At 38.0% G+C, this 19,088-nt stretch overlaps 1 long non-coding RNA gene across 1 annotated transcript; it reads right to left on the bottom strand.

Annotated features, from left to right (window-relative positions):
• Nucleotides 1-7,696: 7,696 nt before the first annotated feature.
• On the bottom strand, nt 7,697-18,254 carry LOC106034124 (uncharacterized). The gene is made up of 4 exons (XR_001205822.3): nt 18,153-18,254; nt 17,415-17,575; nt 9,197-9,286; nt 7,697-8,384 (listed from the first exon to the last, which is right to left on the bottom strand). It is a non-coding gene; the product is annotated as an uncharacterized lncRNA (long non-coding RNA).
• Between the last annotated feature and the right edge of the window lie 834 nt (nt 18,255-19,088).

The raw sequence follows: 19,088 nt of genomic DNA, 5'->3' as shown, positions 1-19,088 counted from the left end.
CATTGCCTATATTTTTCCAGCCTTCCTGTTAGTTACTGCACTGTTTATGCAAATTAAGAGTGCTCCAGCCAGGGAACGTGAGAAGAGCTAGCTTTATAGTCTGGAGATTAAGGCACTCAGATGAGCTCTGGGTAATCCTCTTTCAGGCTCTTGCTGGCAGTACTCTGCTATCCCTCTTCATTTTGACCATTAATTTCATCTTCACAGGGGGATTTATTTTTTTTTAAAAGAAAATTATTTAGTAAAAAGAGTAGCTTAGTTAATGTTCATTTTGTGTTTGAAAAAAATGCAAGCAAGTTCCCAAGTGTAAAGAAAGGTAGTCAAGAGAAGCAACCGATATTACTTGATAGTCTAAGCTTTCTATAATGTTCTGGAAAGTTTGATCTTCCTTCAGTATAGTGCTGTGTGTACTTTGACAAGAGGTATCATTTCAGTGCATAGCTGGAGTATTAAATCCTCATAGCCTTTAGCACACAAGTTAAAAACAAAAACAAAACAAAACAAAACCCACACCATAGTAACAATTGGAAAATGTCTAGCACAGCTGCATTATTGGCTATAAAATTTGGAATGTAACAAACTCATATCCAGGGTAAATGAGATAAATAAACCCACACAGTGTGGCCTCCAAAATGATTTTAACTCATCATCAATAATGAGAAAAGTGTCTAAATAGCTTAAAGGGACATTTGAAATTTATGTGGTTTGACACTTAAAAATTTCAGAAATATCCAAAGTAGTATGAAAATAACAGGTCTCAGGGTTAACAAAAAATGCAGAGCAATCTGCAGTATAATTCTCAGCCAGTCAAGATTTATTTTGAAAGGAAAAGTTCAAACAAAATGCCAATTTAAGAAAGGCAACAATTTCATTTTAGCATATAAACAAAATCAACAACCGGGGAAAAAAAAGTCAGGAGGAGAGGGAAATTTCATTGTGTTAGAGGCTTAAAATGTCAGCCTCTGCTCCGTCACCTCCCAATCATAGTTCAAGATTCAAATAGCAAGCAAATGTGCTTTGCAGCCTGCAGTTGCTAAGAACTTCACTGTATGCTATATTTGTGTAGGCTATAACAATTTAATTTGAATTTGTTTCCAAAGATTTATTTCTTTGTCACTTTATTACTCTTTTATTTGATACTTCTCTTGAACCTTAGTATTTTAACTAATGACTTCATCCTGCAAGATACCAAACGTTATGGCTTATATCCAAGGAAGAACTTTTTAAAGTGCTTCAGTGTTAAATGAATTGAATTTTGGGATAAAGCTATAAATCATACCTAACTCCAGTTGTGTGGTTCTTCTTCTTTTTTAACAAATCCCCTGCTCTCAATTTCAGTCTTCTCTCTTGTGCATTTTGCTTCTGGGAATCTGGCAGCACAAGCTTAGCAATGATTTTTGTGCAGGACTGTCAACTTATCTTGGACCTAACCAGGGTGCCAAAGCTAGCAAATCTACCTATCTTTCTGACACATTATGGATGTCTTACTGGAGGTTCTCTGTGGTCAAAAGACAGCTTTTAATTTTTGTCCCTTCTTATCAGTCTCCTGTGCTGACATCTCAGGACTATGTCATTACACTGCCTATCATTCAGGTGTGTAGCTTGGGCATTAACTTTAATTTGAATGTCTCTGTACGCTCTTTCAGCTGGGATATGACAACATCTTTCAGATTATTGCCCTCATGACTTTCAAATGAATGACTGAATCTGCCTACCAGTCTCATGTGCATTAATTACAGTGGGGTGCTTTTGCTGGCTGGGAGATATGACCTGGCCTCACCCTGTCAATGTTGAATTCTGCTGCCATAAACATTATTATTCTAGTCCGTATCTTGAATATGGATAGTGGATATCCTCTGTCCACTCTCTTTCAGTTTCCCTGATGTTTCCTCACTCTGAGGCACACTTGCCATCTTTAACTTCAAGAGCTTTATGGCCCACATCTTCCCATTTGTGATTAGATTTTGACTTGTGCCTCTAGCTGATGATATCTACTGTCATTGACCCATTCATTGATCATTGGTTCACTTATTACACAGTCAAACAAGCATTTGGGGTCCTTCTGCCATGCCATCCTTTGTACATGGAAGAAACTACCTGTGAACAACTAAAAAACATTTTGTTTCTCTACTTCATACACCTACACAAAAAATCTCCTTTACTGTGCTTTCACTGCTGTTTTTTTAATTGTTTATTTCCATCATGCTTACTGCATACTCTCAAAATTTCTGTGTATTTCTATTTGTCCATAGCTATCTTCCTTCCAGTGTCTTTTACATGGGTTATATCATCCTTGGTGTAGCACCAATATTTCTTCTAGGATTTTACAAATTCTAGACTGCGGTAACACAAATAATGTAAGTAAATCTTTTTGAGAAATAAGCCTAACCTAGAACACAAGCTGCTATAATCACGTTAAAAATGTTCCTTGCATCTGTGATATTAAGAGTGGTTAGTTTCTAAATCAATGCTAGCTACTCTGTGTAATGCTTTCATGTTAAACTTGCTTTCTTAGCAGGATGAGATGTACAGTAACTTTTTCTGTTTAAGAGCATCCATTTCAAAATATTGATACCAAGGAGCTCATATATACCCCATTTATTTGATGTTTTTACTGCAAATGAAAAAAAGGCTGCATTTTGTGGTCCTGGAAAGCAGACTTTCATTAAAATAATTTCCAAACCATGTCTTTCTAAGCATATTCTTTCTAAAGGATTAGTTTAGGAGATATATGCTAGACTCTGGAGCCATCTTCTCTGTGATAATATTATTTTGCTTAAATGACACTGAATAAAAGATGGATATTTGTACAACAGCAAACTCCAAGAGATTCTAATCACTGACTCATTTCCCAGAGGTGGAGCGCCCTTCATTTATTTCCTCTTCTGCTTCCAGAATTTACTTCTTTCTCTTAATATACTATAATTCTCATGATCAGATCAAATGGCAACTGTGAACAATGACTACAGGAAATGTTTCTAGTGTTTACAGTTGGAGCTGACAGAAAAGTATTTTTCTTTTTCTTTTTCTTTTTCTTTTTCTTTTTCTTTTTCTTTTTCTTTTTCTTTTTCTTTTTCTTTTTCTTTTTCTTTTTCTTTTTCTTTTTCTTTTTCTTTTTCTTTTTCTTTTTCTTTTTCTTTTTCTTTTTCTTTTTCTTTTTCTTTTTCTTTTTCTTTTTCTTTTTCTTTTTCTTTTTCTTTCTCTTTCTCTTTCTCTTTCTCTTTCTCTTTCTCTTTCTCTTTCTCTTTCTCTTTCTCTTCATCTTCATCTTCATCTTCATCTTCATCTTCATCTTCATCTTCATCTTCATCTTCATCTTCATCTTCATCTTCTTCATTTTCTTTATCTTTCTCTTTTTCTCTTTCAAGCTTCAGTAGAACAAAATACAAAGATAGATGTATCAGTTTCATTGGTGCATTTGTAAACTTACAATGCAGTGATTTGAACTAATCTGTAAATTTCCATGGGTACTGATGTCTTACTTAAATTACACACCATATATTTTATTTCCTATTTTCTTTGCAACAACTTGGTTGAACTTATAAAAATATACTGCAGGACAAGACATCTGCCCTGCTCTACCAGCAGCCTTTCATTTGACATATTTTAATAAGAGTCTTGTCTTCTATGGCTATGTCCCCATTTATTTTTCATGTATCTCAGAACACTCACCCTTGATTTGTACTCAAACCATTCACTAATTTTTTATCCTGTCATCTCCAGATAACGTGAATGTACTGCCTATTACTATTGTGAATTTTTTCTTTTTCACTTTGATCATAAATTCTCTTAATGCAACTGAGTGGTTCTTGCTGACATTTCTAATGACTTCTTCCTACCTGCATCAAAAAGCATAGTCCAAATTCATGGCCTGTGATCTATCAGGCTCCTTAACACCCCTGATCATTATTGCAGCCTTGATTTCATTGATTTTCATGATTGCATTCTGTTTTGTCAGCTTTTACAACTCTATCACCTCCAAAGTATCTTATTATTACTTGAAATGACTATTGGGGTGACCTCCAGTTCTGTGATGTCAGCCCCCTCAACTTCATACAGAATGCTAATGGGGGGTCTCTTTGTTAGCACACAGGTCTTCAGCTTGTTGGAAAACCTGAGAAGCTTGTACAAACACTTTTCATAAGCAACTGCAACTTGAAAACTGTCATGTTTTTTGCTGGGACAAAGTTAATTTTCTTCATTGAGGCTGACACAATGCTGTAGTTTGGATTTTTGATGACAGTAGTGGTGATGACAAACCAATGTTTCAGTTGTTGCAGAGCAGTGCTCAAACAGAGCCAAGGACTGTTCAGCTCCTGGTGCTGCCCTGCCAGCAAGGTACCTGGGGGTGCACAAGGAGCTGGGAGGGGACACAGCCAGGAACTGACCCAGACTGGCCAAAGGGATGTCCCAAGACACCACGTGGTGTCATGCTCAGCAATAACAGCAAAGGTAAAGAAGGAGGAAGGTGGGGACATTCGGAGTGATGACGTTTGTCTTCCTAAGAAACTGTTACGTATGATCTGTTTTCCTAGAGGTGGCCGAACCTGCCTGCTGATGGGAAGTAGTGAATTAATTACTTGGTTTGCTTTGCTTGCATGCACAGCTTTTGCTTTACCTAGTAAGCTGTATTTCAACCCATGAATTCTCACAGTTTTACCTTTCAGGTTCTCTCCCCCATCCCACCTGGGGAGAGCGAGTGAGTGGCTGTGTGGTACTGAGCTTCCTGATGGGTTATACCACAACAAAATCAAAGAAATCCTATCATTTTCAAATATTTTGACAAAATATTTTTCAAAATATTCTTGACATCTTAGTTGTGTTAAAACCAAATGAGAAAATGGTGAGAATTCTTTCTGAGGTTTCTACTCCCTCAGCCTCAGAGAGATTAAAAAGGAAGATGAGACAGGAAAATCTCATTGAATTCAATGCAGAATTCTTTTTATTGTAAATCTTCAACAGTGTCATAAGGTACAAAAAATAATCCTACAAGAAGAATGTTCCCAGCCTCTTAATAAACAGCACAACCACAAGGCAAATTGAGCAACCAAAGTGACAGCTGCTACCTTATTCACCTCTGCTTGTAATACATTACTCTCTCTTTGACTGTACCTTTTCTGGGACACAGGTTATTTTTGTGTTCATTCAATACCCAAGGCAGCTGGACCGTGACTGGAATAGTGTCTTTTGTATTCAGAGGACAGAGCACAGCAAGTTCACTACTCTGGACTTCGGGAGAGCAGACTTTGCCCTCTTCAGGAATCTGCTTGGTAAAGTACCATTGGACAAAGCCCTGGAGGGAAGAGGGGCCCAAGAAAGCTGGTAATATTCAAGGATCACCTCCTTCAAACTCACGAGTGATGCACCCCACCAAAGAGGAAGCTGGGAAAAAATGCTAGGAGACCTGCATGGATGAACAAGGAGCTCCTGACCAAGCTTAAACAGAAAAAGAAAGCATTCAGAGAGTGGAAGCAAGGACAGATATACTGGGAGGGATAGAGAGATATTGTCCAAGCAGCCAGGGATCAGGTTAGGAAAGTCAAAGATCATTTAGAATTAAATTTGGAAGATTATGGAAATTGCAGGCCCTCTCCAGAAGGAAAAGGGAGACCTGGTCACCTGGGATATGGGAAAGTCTGAGAAACTCAATTACTTTTTTTGCCTCAGTCTTCACCAGCAAGAGCTCCAGCCAGAAGGCAAAGGCAAGGACTGGAAGAATGATGAACCACCCGGAGTAGGAGAAGATCAGGTTTGAGACCAGATAAGGAACCTGAAGGTGCACAAGTATACAGGGCCTGAAGAAATACATCCGTAGGTCCTGAGGGAAATGGCAGATGTAGCTGCTGTGTTCAAGGCCAGGATGGATATGGCTTTGAGCAACTTGGTCTGGTGGGAGGTATCCCTGCCCATGGCAGGGGGTTGGAACTGGATGGGCTTTAAGGTCCCTTCCAACCCAAACTATTCTATGATTGTATGATTCTATGACATTAATTCAGTATGATTTTGGGGCAATAATGTTTGCTTCTGTTTTCTCCCTTTAAATATCCTGTCCATATATTATTTTTTAATTTATTTTTAATCCTTACAGCCTTGTGTCCTTGTTATCCTTTTTGCCTATATTTAACTCTTCCACATATGTAACAGTAATCTATAACATGCCTTCTGTCCTATCTGAACTGAAAAGTTAGTTGCTATGTTAGACCTATTTAAAGAAAATCTACCAATCTAGAAAGGATCGAGCTGCTTCTTTTTTAGAGAAGCATTTTGTTCAGATGTTACTAGGTTCTCACTCAGAACTTTTACCTTGCTACTTCAGAGACCAGTCTTGCAAAGAATAGAGATGGAGTTAGATTCTCCTGCTGTATTGAATACATTTAACCTCTACTTTCTCAAGACAAGATAGTTTTGCTGGTTGGGATGCACTGCATAAACAAAGGAGCGTGCTGAAAACAAGCCCTTTTTGAAGTAGGAAATTATAATTAAATTGCACTTCTGCAAATGGTATATCTGTGTAAAATGCTGTTTTCTACTACCAGTGAACTTAATAGAGTATTTCCTATAAAGTACTGTCACTCATTTTGCATGTGGGAAGTGAAGAATGCAGAAAAGGAATGTCCAGATTTTCTCCTGTGCCCAGCTCCATATTTTTTTGTCTCTTTACATGTGTGTCAGATTTCATATATGTTTTACACACCTTTCAGAGGTTCTGGTTACAGGGCTGCTCAATTTACACAAATCTCTGGGAGCCAAACCACTTTTGTCTTTAGCCAATAATCAAAAAGTGGTGGCTGCTTTAGAATATTTACTGTTGTGTCACCAGAAGCCCGGTGTAGTGCTGGGTATGTAATCCCAGTCCAGTATTCCAATTTCTGCTCTCCCATCTCCTTCACAGTAGCGTAGATTTTTCTTTCATCACTTTTCAAGCCTAAAAGTATATTAATAAAATGTGCTGGTTGTTATTGCTGTTTTCTGTGTATGAAAGGTTACTACCCTGATCTCTTAGAGGAGACGACTCCAGGAATGCTTTATACAGACCCATGCATATTCAATACAATGCATACTCATGAAGGAAATAGATAAAATAACGCTTTAGAAAGTTGAGGTATTGTACATATAAATACATTCTGTTTATATCCTCCACGCTGACCTCTGGTGAATGAATATGCAACAGCACCTTTTCTCACAAGTGTACCTGTCATGAGACAGGGACAAATGCTTTCATGTCTGCCAGAGACACTTCATGGGGCTTCACTGGTGATTCAGAATGGAGAGAGGCAGGCTCTGGTGCCATATCTGTTTTCCCCAGTCCATGAAGACAGTTAGTAACATGAAGCAGAAATTCAATCTGTATGGAAAAGCACTGTGGACCATGTGAGGTTGTTTTGGAACTAACACTGATTGCTGGATAATTCAGAAATGATGATGAAAAAGCTCATGACATGCCTGAAAGATATATGAATCAGAGATGAGATCAGGAAGAAACCTGCTATGTCAACTTATCTGTAGTCTGTTGCCAGGGGAAGGCTGTTCCTCCCACACACAGCAAAATCAGACTTGAAAGGTTTTAGTCTGGGTAAAAAGAGTTTTGTTTTTCTTTGTTTGTTTGTTTTAAGAAAAGCGCTGGACAAAAGGTACAGTTTGTGAGATGTACAGCTCAATACAAAATTACCCTCTCCAATAAAAATTAGTCCTACTCTATATTTTAACCAGTTTCTGATTCAAGACAATATATATATATATTTCTTATCTCTTCTTAGATTCTTTAGTTTTTAAGTACCTATTTTGATGAGTTTATGTAACCAAATATTTGGGAAACAAACAAATATTGCTACAATTTCACTCAGGAAATTCCATGTAGAATATCTGTACTCTTTGTTATACAGATAAAGAAGTTTTTACGCTCAGTGCCATATAAGTAGTGATGGTGATGGACCGATGAGGTGAAAACTGTGATTTGCCCTTTGATGGGGAAAAAATAATCCTGCTTTAAAAGTTATTGCTGGACAATAATTTCACAAAACATTTAGTTTGGCTCTTTATTCATACAAATGTTTAAAAGTTATATTTCTATGTCCAACTTTCTAGTCACATGTATGCAGACCATCAGTCTGGCATCTCTCCACCTGTTTCATCCCACTGTCTCTTCTCTCCAGCAAGAGCTCATGCAAATTATTACAATCAAACAGCTAAAATAAAGTACCTCTGTTGATTCTCCTTCACCCATAATTACATGGATGCAATCAAATAAGTTTGGAGGACTACAGAAGTTTTCCCTTTCAGCACTGATGGTATCTGGGGCTTTTTGTGTAGCTCTCTGTATTTCTCTTCGCCCAGTTATGATGGGAAATTAAGAGCTGCCAGTCTAAGAAGCCATCGCATATTAGCTGTTAAAAGGAATATGAATTGGCTGTTATCATAGGAAACTTAGAAAAGGGATTTCCCGATCGCAACTAATTCTCAAATGGATCAAGTCTAATGTAAATCCATTCAGATATGTGGATCCAACAGATCCTTTGTATGTTTGCATAGAAAGCAGTTGTGGTGGAGTTCATCTGCCCAGCAACATATAAACACCACAATGCTTACTGTTTTATGAAATTCTGAGACACCAGAAAGAAATGTTTTTCATATAGATTTTCAAATCCAATTGATTTTAATTAGAAATAAAAGCCCCAAACCTGAAATTTTCCAATTAGTGGAGTTTTCAATGTCTTTTTAGTTTATAATATGGATGGGAGGAGACCATGTCAGAGAGATGGAAAAAAGGAAGCACAATTTTGCCAAACGAGTAGCAGGAGGTTTTTGTCTTTGCTTCACTCATTTCTGAGCACTCCAGCTTTGAAAAAAGGCTGATAAATTGAAGGCATTTCAGAGAAGAGCAACAAAAATGATCGAGGGAGTTAGCAGGTCTTGACTTATGAGGAAAGATCCAAGTAGCTAAATGAGTGGTTTGGCAGAAGGGACAGAATAACACACCACAACATTGACATGAGGCATGTGAGAGAAATTATGTAGTGCAAGAGAGGTAGTTGTAAGTAGAAGTAATGGGATGGAAGATGGAGGGGAATTTTTTCTTTGAATCTCTGTGCAAATTTCCTGACATTGAGGTATATTGAGTTGTGGAACAGTGTCCCAAGGGTTGCGGCTGAAGACTCATCACTTGAATCATTTGACACTAGAGATAACAAACACTCACAAGAAAGGAAACGATCTTGTTTTGCTCTCTTCTATTGCCAACATCTGTATTTCCGTAATGCACAATTATGAATTCACTGCAGGGGAAGCTCTGTTGGTAGAGGTAAGACAAATATCTTAGTCAATAGCAAAGAACACAGGAATATAATGCTAAATGTTTCTTGGTTTTGCAAATGTTCTAATCTGAAAGTCTGATTGTACAAAACTCTTCTTGAAATGCTTAAGCTCACATACATGAGTGTGATTGAAGAGTATGACAAGACACTGATTTCAGACACACAGGGAAGGATATTTAGTCATTTAAAAATAAAAATAAGGAGAAAAGGGAAAGAGAGGAAGAATTATATTTCATGGGGAAAAGATGACAGAACATTGCTGTTTGTAAACTCATACTGCCAGCTCAAATGACTAAACCGACTGCCATTTGCAGAAACTCATGAGCCGGCCCAAGAAAAAACTCTAACAATAATGAGTTTTCTCCTGTGCTGCTGCTGGCTTTTTCACACATTCCCTGTTTGATAATTCACAGCACTCTGTCATTTGTTCTCTTTTCTCTTTGCAGATTAAGTGTGTTATTTACTGTTGTCATTTGCCTGCACTGCATTTTGTAGGGGGTCAAGGACAGTTAATACCTACGTGAACATTTATTTCATCCTATGGCTATGCAACACATCACATATTTCTCTGCTTCACCTCCATTCTGCTCACTGATCTATTTTGTTCAGGGTTTATGCTTTTCATTCACCCCAAGCATTTTTGTATACATAACAGCAGGTATTAAAACTTAAAAGATCTCATGTCAGTGGCTGGGTTCTCAGCAACCTGTCTTATTCAGTTGCCTAAACACAAACCATTAAATATATATTTGTGTCCCTGTCTTTTATTTATTTATTTATTTATTTTTTCCTGCACTAGGTGCTTGAATCTGTGTACTCTATTGTTCAAGAGAAAAAAGTTCAGATCAAGATCTTAGTTTTCTAAGGCAGACAGACGCTAGCTTTTCCATTTATTGCAGTAATTATCTGTGAAACTTGGGTTAATAATCCACAGAAGCCAATCTCAGTACAAACTCTCTCTCTTTTGTCTGTAGGTGGCTGACTATTCCTGATAATCGGTCATTTTTTCTTTACTGTCTTGAACATAATTGTCATAGAGTTAAAGTAGACATCTGAACATAGGACTGAGAAACTTATTTTAGGTATCTCTCCCCATCTAAATGTTACTGGGTGTGTGCTTATTTGAAAACTTTTGAGATTTAAATGCAGTTTTAAGGTACTATGGCAGATCTGTGTTTCTGGTCTTTGCTTCTTGCTTCTGCAGTGTTCAAAGCTGACTTCCATCCAGAAAGTTAACATTGCAATAGTTATTCGTAGAACTATTAAGTATGCATGTGGAGTGTGACAAGCATGATTCTATTTTGATTTACTGTTCAAACTAGAGGAGATTTAATTCTACTTAAGAGCATCTTTTTTTTTGTGCATAAGAGAGTCTCTTGTTCATACCTAGACCAAGAGAAGTAATATCAGAGAAGCTGAAGGATGGGATACAAAAATAACAGGTTTTGAAATATAAAATAATGTAGAAAGTTACTTGTTGATGAACAGAAGTTACTAAGAGAACAAAGGGAGAGGGAAAGGAAGGAAACTGTAGTGAATTCAGTACTGATCTGATGTTGAAAAGCTGTTAGTGAAAAATGAAAGAGCTTTGTGGAAACCAATTTAAGATGCTATTGTTTACAAAGGCCTCAAATTATTTTTAACTCCAAATTACCCCCAAGTAGGTACATATTTCTTCCTTTCCTTTATGAGTCTGCCAAAATTCAGCATGCTAGCCTGCTTCTAACCTTCCCCATGAGGCTCATTCCAATCCTCCCTGGAAGTCTTAAGAAAGGCTGGACTGCTGAAATGCTTGGCACTTTCATGAAGATGATTGAATAAGAAACCACTGCAATAAAAAAAAAAAAAAAAAGAGAGAGAAAGGTGGGGGGAGCACAGCTGTGATTTTTATTTTTATTTTTTTCTTTTCCAGAAAATGTGGTGAGCTTGAAGTACAGTGCTCAAGTTTAGCTGGTTTATCTTTAAGAAAACAGCTCTGTGCCACACAGAACAGCATGCTTCTGAAGACACATACTTCTTTAGCCCATTTAATGCAGAAATTAAATGGTTTAGTCTGACCCTGGGCAAGTTAACAAAACCTCATTAAAAGTAGATGAGGGGAAATGCCTATTTGTGTAGACAGGAATGGGAAGGAAAGGAAATAAATTTATGGAAAATATAAGAATGAGTTTGAGAGAAATACGTTTGAAAATTAAACCTCGCTGTACTATTATATTCAGGTATCCAATGCGACAATGAGTAGAATCATTGCAGAATTATTTTATTAGTTTGCTTTTAGTTTCTCACTGCTGTAGCCTGTTAGTAATAGGTAATAAATTACATTAATCTCCCTATGCTGAGCCTGTTTTGCCCATGATGATAGTTATTCAGTGGTCTCTTTGTCCTTACACAGCTGAGTAAAACCACCACACTTTGGACACCCACTTGTATGAAGCTACTAAGGACTTTTTGATAGGTCAGCTCTATTGCCAAATCTGTATTTTTTTCTGAAGATATGTAAGTTGGAGAACATAGAGATATGTACACACAGAGATATTGTGACTGCATAAACATAATTTCCTTAGGAATGCAGGTGAAAAAAACTTCTGTCTAGCTTTTTTTCAGGCAGCCTTTTGAGATTGGGCTGCGTGCTCCAGATATAGATTCCCCCTCCTTGGCCCTTTGGCTTTCATTCCAACCTCTACTCTGACAGTGCAGGCAAAAACCTTCTCCCATGTAATACCTGTTGCCTGGAGCAGTAGTGTTACCTCTCTCTGACTCTACTCAGTTCTTCATCTAATGTTTTTTTTTGTGCAGAAGCTTCTTATGTTCATGCTCTCCTCACTACCCTTCCCAGTCCCATTTGTCATCTGTAAGGGTACTGTTTTTCCTTGTCAGATTTGTGGGGATGCATGGCTGACACACAGTAAATATACATTGTCCAGGCAAATTGCCACTTTGCTCTGAGGGGCATGAGAATGGCTGGTATTAAGAAAAATAAAACAACAGTCCTTCTGAAGTGATGCATCCCTTCAGTGTATGCATCCCTACTGAGAGGATTTGTTAGAGGAGTGCTGGATTAGCTACAGCAAGAACAGGATCATCAGAAAGGAGGATAACCTGCTTTCTCTCAGCATTGCTCTGCCACTTGATTTAGGGCCAAGCCCTGCAAGGTACCAAACCACTTATCCTGGATGCTGAAGTGATCCTACACTCTAAGCTCTTTGTTACGCAATGAAACTGGAGGATATGGAGACAGTGGAGTAGGGCATGCCTATGCTTGCCTAGAAAGCCACGTTTATGCCAGCCACTGTCTGAAGTACTACTTTTTTTTTTTTTTTTTTTTTGGTGCCGTCTGGCTACAAAATTTCTGGACATCCACATGCTGTGGATGCTGTGCTGAACAAAGAAGACTTACTTCCCTGGCTACTGATACTGGATTTATTGTTTCTTCAAGTTCAGGAATTCCTGCACTGCACTGTTTTATATGGAGTAGACAAAGCCTTCTTTCACTCCTTTACCTTCCCCATCTTCCAAAATATTTATAGCCAGCTCAATACTGCAATTCTTATTGTCTTTTATTTAGCTATGTGGAGTTCAAGAGATCATTGCCTTGCTGATTAGAGCGACTAAATAAATACTACAGCTTAAAGCAGGCATTTAGTTCATACAACAATTTTCTCTAGGAATTTATGTATGGGCCATAGCCTCAACAAGCAAAGTTGGAGAAGTTACACCACCTCATGCCACCTGAAGATATCAGTCCATCTGAAACCAGATCCTAATCCATGAGTCTCTGATAAGTGGCCATGAAAAAGCAGGATAATTCTAGGATAAGTAAAAGTAGTTTATGGTGACTTTTCAGGGTTTGATGTTGTGTGACCTGCACAAGTAATGCTGTTCTATTACCTTCTAGAAGTTTTATTCTACTAATTTCTTTGTAAATTAACCAAGAATCATTTAAAATGAAAGTTTTTCTCCCCCCAAGCTGTTAAAAAGTGATGTGGGAATACAACAATGTTAGAATTTTCACACTGCTATGGATGCTTTGAGTTTTCATTAAAAAGTTGATGTTCTCAGTGCCTCCAGCCAAAATTCTGAACAACGTTAAAGCAGCACCATTCATGCTACTATAGGAAAGGCTGCTTCTGTGTTTCCATTTCCTACCCTATTTCCAGGGTTTTTTTCAGTTGCTGTAAATATTTGAGTAGAAACTTGGTATACAGTGCACTGCATTACCCCTGGAATGGTGATTTTGCACTGTAATAATAAGTTTCTTTAGGAGGCAAATACTTTCCCGGTACAGAACACTTTGGTCATAAAAGCCTTGCCTGCTTCTGCACCCATAACTCCCCAAGAACAAGGTTCTTGGGAAGATTATGAGAAAACTGCTTTGCTCTCCAAGAAGGGAGGGAAACTTTCCTGTATTATTGTACACAGACTTGCTTGGAGTGGAATTCTCTCATGATTTTAGTTGTGTGAAAATTAAGCATGTAGCTGAATTTCCATGAGCCTGCTCCCACTGAAGTCAATGTCACCCTCTGGAGACACCTAGTCATTTATCAACTTACTCTTTGGAGTTTGCTTCTCTCACCTCCAACACCCCTATAGTAATAACTAAAACCAGGCTAACTCTACAGATTGGAATTGGGTCCGTACTACTAAAGAAGACAGGGAAAAGCAACAAATGGAGGCTTTTTCTCAGTTTGCCTTCCTTGTTCAACAGACTTGGAGAATGGCTGGCTGGAAGGATGTCCTGGAGCTTGGTCCTGTCTGGAAGGGGGTGCATGTATAGAGCAATTAGTAACTTTAGCTAAGGATAAAGCCCTAATCTGTACCCTCACCCCCCAACATGCATCTGTACAATGTCATGTAGACAGATCTTGAACAATTGAGGAAGTACCTGAGGATAAATCTGTGGATTTTTTTCCCTTAAAAATACAATATTGTTAGTAATAAATGCTATTAAAAATAAGTTGTTTCCTTGAAAAATGATAGTGTAAGAAAACTAAGTGTTGGGCAAGTTTACTTTTTGTTTGTCTTTCAGAAGGCACAAGGTTATCCCCTCACAAAGTGTTGTCTACCTCAGAGTTAAGTTATGGTGGCTTTATAAAGTAGTTTTGAAGTATGTTGGAGCCTACCTATTTTTATTTTTATTTTTTCAAATAACAATCAGAAACAAAAAAAAAAAGGAAAATCTTTGCTTTTCTTCAATAGTGTGAACAAGCAAGTCAAATTTTGTCTTGCAGTTAAAAACAACTGAGGTTACAGCAAGAACAAAAAAGGACTACAGAATTATTAGTTCATTTTATGGCTTGTTGAACAAAAAAGGTATGAACAGAGTTTTTATTTTCCTCTGTGTCAGTAATGAAATACTAATGAAATTAATTCATGTCTTCTAACAAGAATGTGTTGGGAGTATGAATCTAATTTTATTATTTGGCAGAAAATTATAATTTGATTAATCTGTTTTCCTCTTTTTTTTTTTTTGTTCGCATGGATGTTTATCTTTCTCATCTAAGTTTCAACATAAAAAAAGCTTTCAGATTAAAGAAGACAATAGTGGTTAAAGAAATGATATCTCTTGATTCCAAACTGTCACATTGTCTGGAGATATCATGTTAATGCTTACTTGTCTAAAAAATAACATACTGTCTAATCTATTCATCTGTGCCACCTCACTCTTTAGTGGAGACAGGGTAACTCAATGGATTGCAGTTTGGCCTGTCCTAAAATGGGTAAGATAAACTCATGCTGAATCATAGCCCTTGGTGCTATGGCTAGGTTATGGCTGTATTTCATTGATCAATCACATTATATCTTTAAACTGTTATCCCTGTTTTATGTTTTCATAAAGCTATTAGCTAAATACATTATAGAAATGCCCTTATAGACATTACAGAAAAAACAGTCATTATAGAAATAGTCATTATAGAAATGTCCTGTCTTGGATCTGAGTACCTTGCAAATATGCTGGAGTGGACAAGCCTAAAGACAGACAGTTTTATGAAAGTCTTGTTTGTGAGTCATTATAGAAATCCTCAGGGTTAGCTTCAATTCCCAGTTGCTGAGATGGGATTTTGTGTGTTCAACAAGATGGTGCTCCCAATTCAGAAGCTGTCAAGTATCTGCTACGTTAGGAGGGATGTAACACACATGTATGTGCACACTCTATAGCTTCAGATGGCTGATTGTTAGTAGTAGCTGAAAAGTTGCCTACTTGTGGCAGTGTGAAAGGTGGTGGAGTTCAGAATCGCTAATTGCTGAAGAACATTGCGAACATTAAACAGAGACTCATCCATAAACACCTGTGCAATGCAGTGTAATTTTATATTACCTTGCTTTTGTACTCCATCATGCTAGCAAGTTGTCCCTTCCACTGACTGTGTGATGTGTAAACATATATGTTATATATATAATCACTGTTCTGACTCTGCTTTCAGTCAGCAGTCAGTTAGATGAAGCAGGAGCAGTAACAGGTTCATAGAACAAAAGTGGTGGGTTTCCTTTGAGCAAAACTTGATATCTCAAGTCTTTATCTGAACTAATTACCCCAGGCTCCTTTTGTAGACAGCGAAGACAGATTGCCCCTTTTATTGTTCAATTCATCTAAGTCTGAAGGAGCCATACAAAAAACATCATATGAATTTCACTCTGAATCTGTCTCTCTGCTGACTATAAAGATAGCTTGGAGCAATGAGCAAAGAGGTAGATGTCTACACTGAATTTGTCTACTTTGAGTCAAATACAAACATTTTTGAAACTGCTTGTGCAAGCAAGCTTGGCAAGTCAGAGCGAAGCTCTGCTATCTGCAAGGTCTCCATAAGAATCCTGAACAATTAGTTTTAGGTTGTGATTATATATGACGAAGATTTTTGTAGAAACTAAGCTTCACACTAAGCTTGATACCACTTCATAATCCCACAATTTGGCCAAGATATGCTTTGTCACTTGAGGGATTATGTTGTGACCTCACTAGCAAATCTGGTTTAAGAAAGCAACATAAATATTTTTTTTTTAGTCTGTATCGATTTAACTACACAACTCTGCATAGCCAATGAATGGCTATGACAGGGCAGCCAGAGGGAGAGTGTCCTGTGGTGAGGAGAAGACAAAGGAGGTGATAAAACTACTAAGTTGTTGTTGCCATCAAAGCTTAGTAGTGTTGAAACTGCAGTTTAGAGACTTAGCTCTCAGAGAGCTCTTAGGAGACCCAATCTCACTTCCCTTAGCTACTTAATGTTACATTTTCCCTTAACATTGCATGTTTTGCGGATGATCTTTAAAATTACATCTGTAACAGTCTATTTTTTTCACCATTTGTGTTTGCTTTTTAAGCTGTGTGCTCAGAAAGGCTTAGTTTTTAAGAAGCAAATGTCAGTTTGATGGAAATGCATACATTTCCATCCACTGAAAGGTGATGCCTACTGTGACCATAAAGATAAACTTCATTGCCTTGATAAATAGTTCATCTCTTGGCTGCCCAGCTAAAGGATGTTGTAGAGAGCTTAAAATATTAAGCTCTGGGCTAAACACTTTTGCAAATGATCATTCGTCTTTTGATTTTAATTTCTATGTGAAATTATCTATCTTTTTTAAAACTAAAAATAAACATGTAAATGCATGTCTAGCTAATCATACCACCCCCGCTGGGCCAACAATTGGAATGATCGATTTGAACTGAGTCACTGTTGTTCTGATGTGTTTTATAAGTGTCATTTTGTGTAATCCAAGTAAAACACGCTATCATGGAGCATGCATTCTGAAAGAATGGGTGTCAGTATACAGACTCTGTTACCTTTTATTGGACTGTCCATAATTCTAGCTGATTTATTATTATTATTTTTATTGAGAAGCAAAACATAATATTCAGAATAGAAATATTGTGGTGTGTCTGATTTCACAGAAAGGCGTATCAGTGCATGTATTGATTTTATTATTTTTTTTCCTTCAAATGTCCACTGTTTCATTTAACAACAGTTCTCTATCACAAAGAAGGATGTGTAACATGTAGGCAAAACGTAGGTAAAAATACATATCGTGTCTGGTGAGTACTTTATAGCCTGGGGTTTAAATTCATGGCAGGAGTAAACCGAAGTAGCCCTTTGAAGTAAATACACTTACCCAGTGTACACTGAGAGTCAGGCTCTGGGGCAGGCTGGCAAGCACAGTGCATTGTGGCAGGGTGGTTTTGTTCCAAGCAGCTTTTCTATTTCACTTTCTAACAGAGCCTTCCTCAGCTTCTGCAGGTTGTAAATAACCTTCTGCTCCCTTTCCTCAGCTACCTACAGAGAAATGCAACCTAAACACTGGACAAAAATCCATATTACAGAGAAAACATTTAAACAAGACAGGTGATGTGTGTAACAAATATGAATGCACTGGCTGTCAGCAAGCTCAGTTCTCACTGATGCTGCTCTAGTAAGAAATGGAAGAAGAGGGTAAGTACCTCAGGAAAACAAAAAGAACAAAGCAAACCAAAAAAACTTACCTTGCTGGATGGTATTTTTTGACCTATTGTGTTTTCTGCCCTTAAGAAGCCAGTGAGGGCATAAATGTGTGCGGCCAATGTTGATCAAAGGCTTTGCATGCACTGAGGTGTCTGTGTCAATCATTAAATGCCTGGTACCAAGGGATGCCCTTGCAAGGTCTGAGTCTTTAACTCAGGTGTCACTGACTCTCTGCTGTGCGTGAATGGCAGACCCCACCTTCAGATTTTCCTCATTTCCTGACTGTCCTGGTTTCAGCTAAGAGAGAGTTAATTTTCCTCCTAGTGGCTGGTATGGTGCTGTGTTTGGGATTTTGGATGAGAATAATGTTGATACCACGCTGATGTTTTAATTGTTGCAGAGCAGCACTTACACTAAGCCAAGGACTTTTCAGCTTCTCACAGCAATGAGGCTGGGGGTGCACGAGGAGCTGGGAGGGGACAGAACCAGGACAGATGACCCAGACTGGCCAAAGGGGTATTCCATACCCTGTGATGTCATGCTGAGCAATTAATATGGGGTGTCTGGCTGGAGTGTGTGAGGTCTGCTGCTTGGGTACGCGCTGGGCATTGGTCAGTGGGTGGTGAGCAATTGCATTGTGCATCACTTGCTTTGTACAAATTATTATTACTATTATCATAATTATTATAATTTATCTTCCTTTTCTGTCCTATTAAACTGTCTTTATCTCAACTCACAAGCTTTTGCTTTCTTTTCCTGATTCTCTACCCCATCCTACTGAGGGGGGGGGTGAGCAAACGGCTGTGTGGTGCTGAGATGCCTGACAGGTTAAACCACAACACTGACCAAGAGCTTTTCTGAGGACGGAGATTTCACATTTTCACTTTTGCTAATACATTACTGACTACAAAGGTAGGCAGTCTCTAACCTGAGTCATGTTAGACAGGTGAGGGAATGAAAGCAGCCATTATCTTAGGAGGACTGCTACAGATAAATGAGGCTTATTGTGCTTCCACTACCAATGGGTGGGTGCAGAAGGAAGTCTAAGGCTGGGGAAAGGAGGAACCTTTTCCAGAAACAGAAATGGTAATCCCACTTGTTTTGTCACTCCAGCAGAAACAAACCTAGCCTTGCCAGAGCATCTACTTGCCTTCCTGCCTGATTGTGAGCCATTCTGGCTTGGTCACCTACTTCTATATTATAAGAGCAGCCTGGTACTATCCAAACCCAGCTTCATATCAGACTATTTTTGACAAAATACAAAGAAAACTGGTTTAGTGAAATGCTTGTTAGCAGTACAACTGCTGTCTTTCTGAAGCATGTCTGTTTATCTATGCAATCTACCTAA

This window comes from Anser cygnoides, chromosome 1, assembly GCF_040182565.1.
Source record: "Anser cygnoides isolate HZ-2024a breed goose chromosome 1, Taihu_goose_T2T_genome, whole genome shotgun sequence".
NCBI classification, from domain to species: domain Eukaryota; kingdom Metazoa; phylum Chordata; class Aves; order Anseriformes; family Anatidae; genus Anser; species Anser cygnoides.
This window is presented reverse-complemented; position numbering and strand designations above follow the sequence as displayed.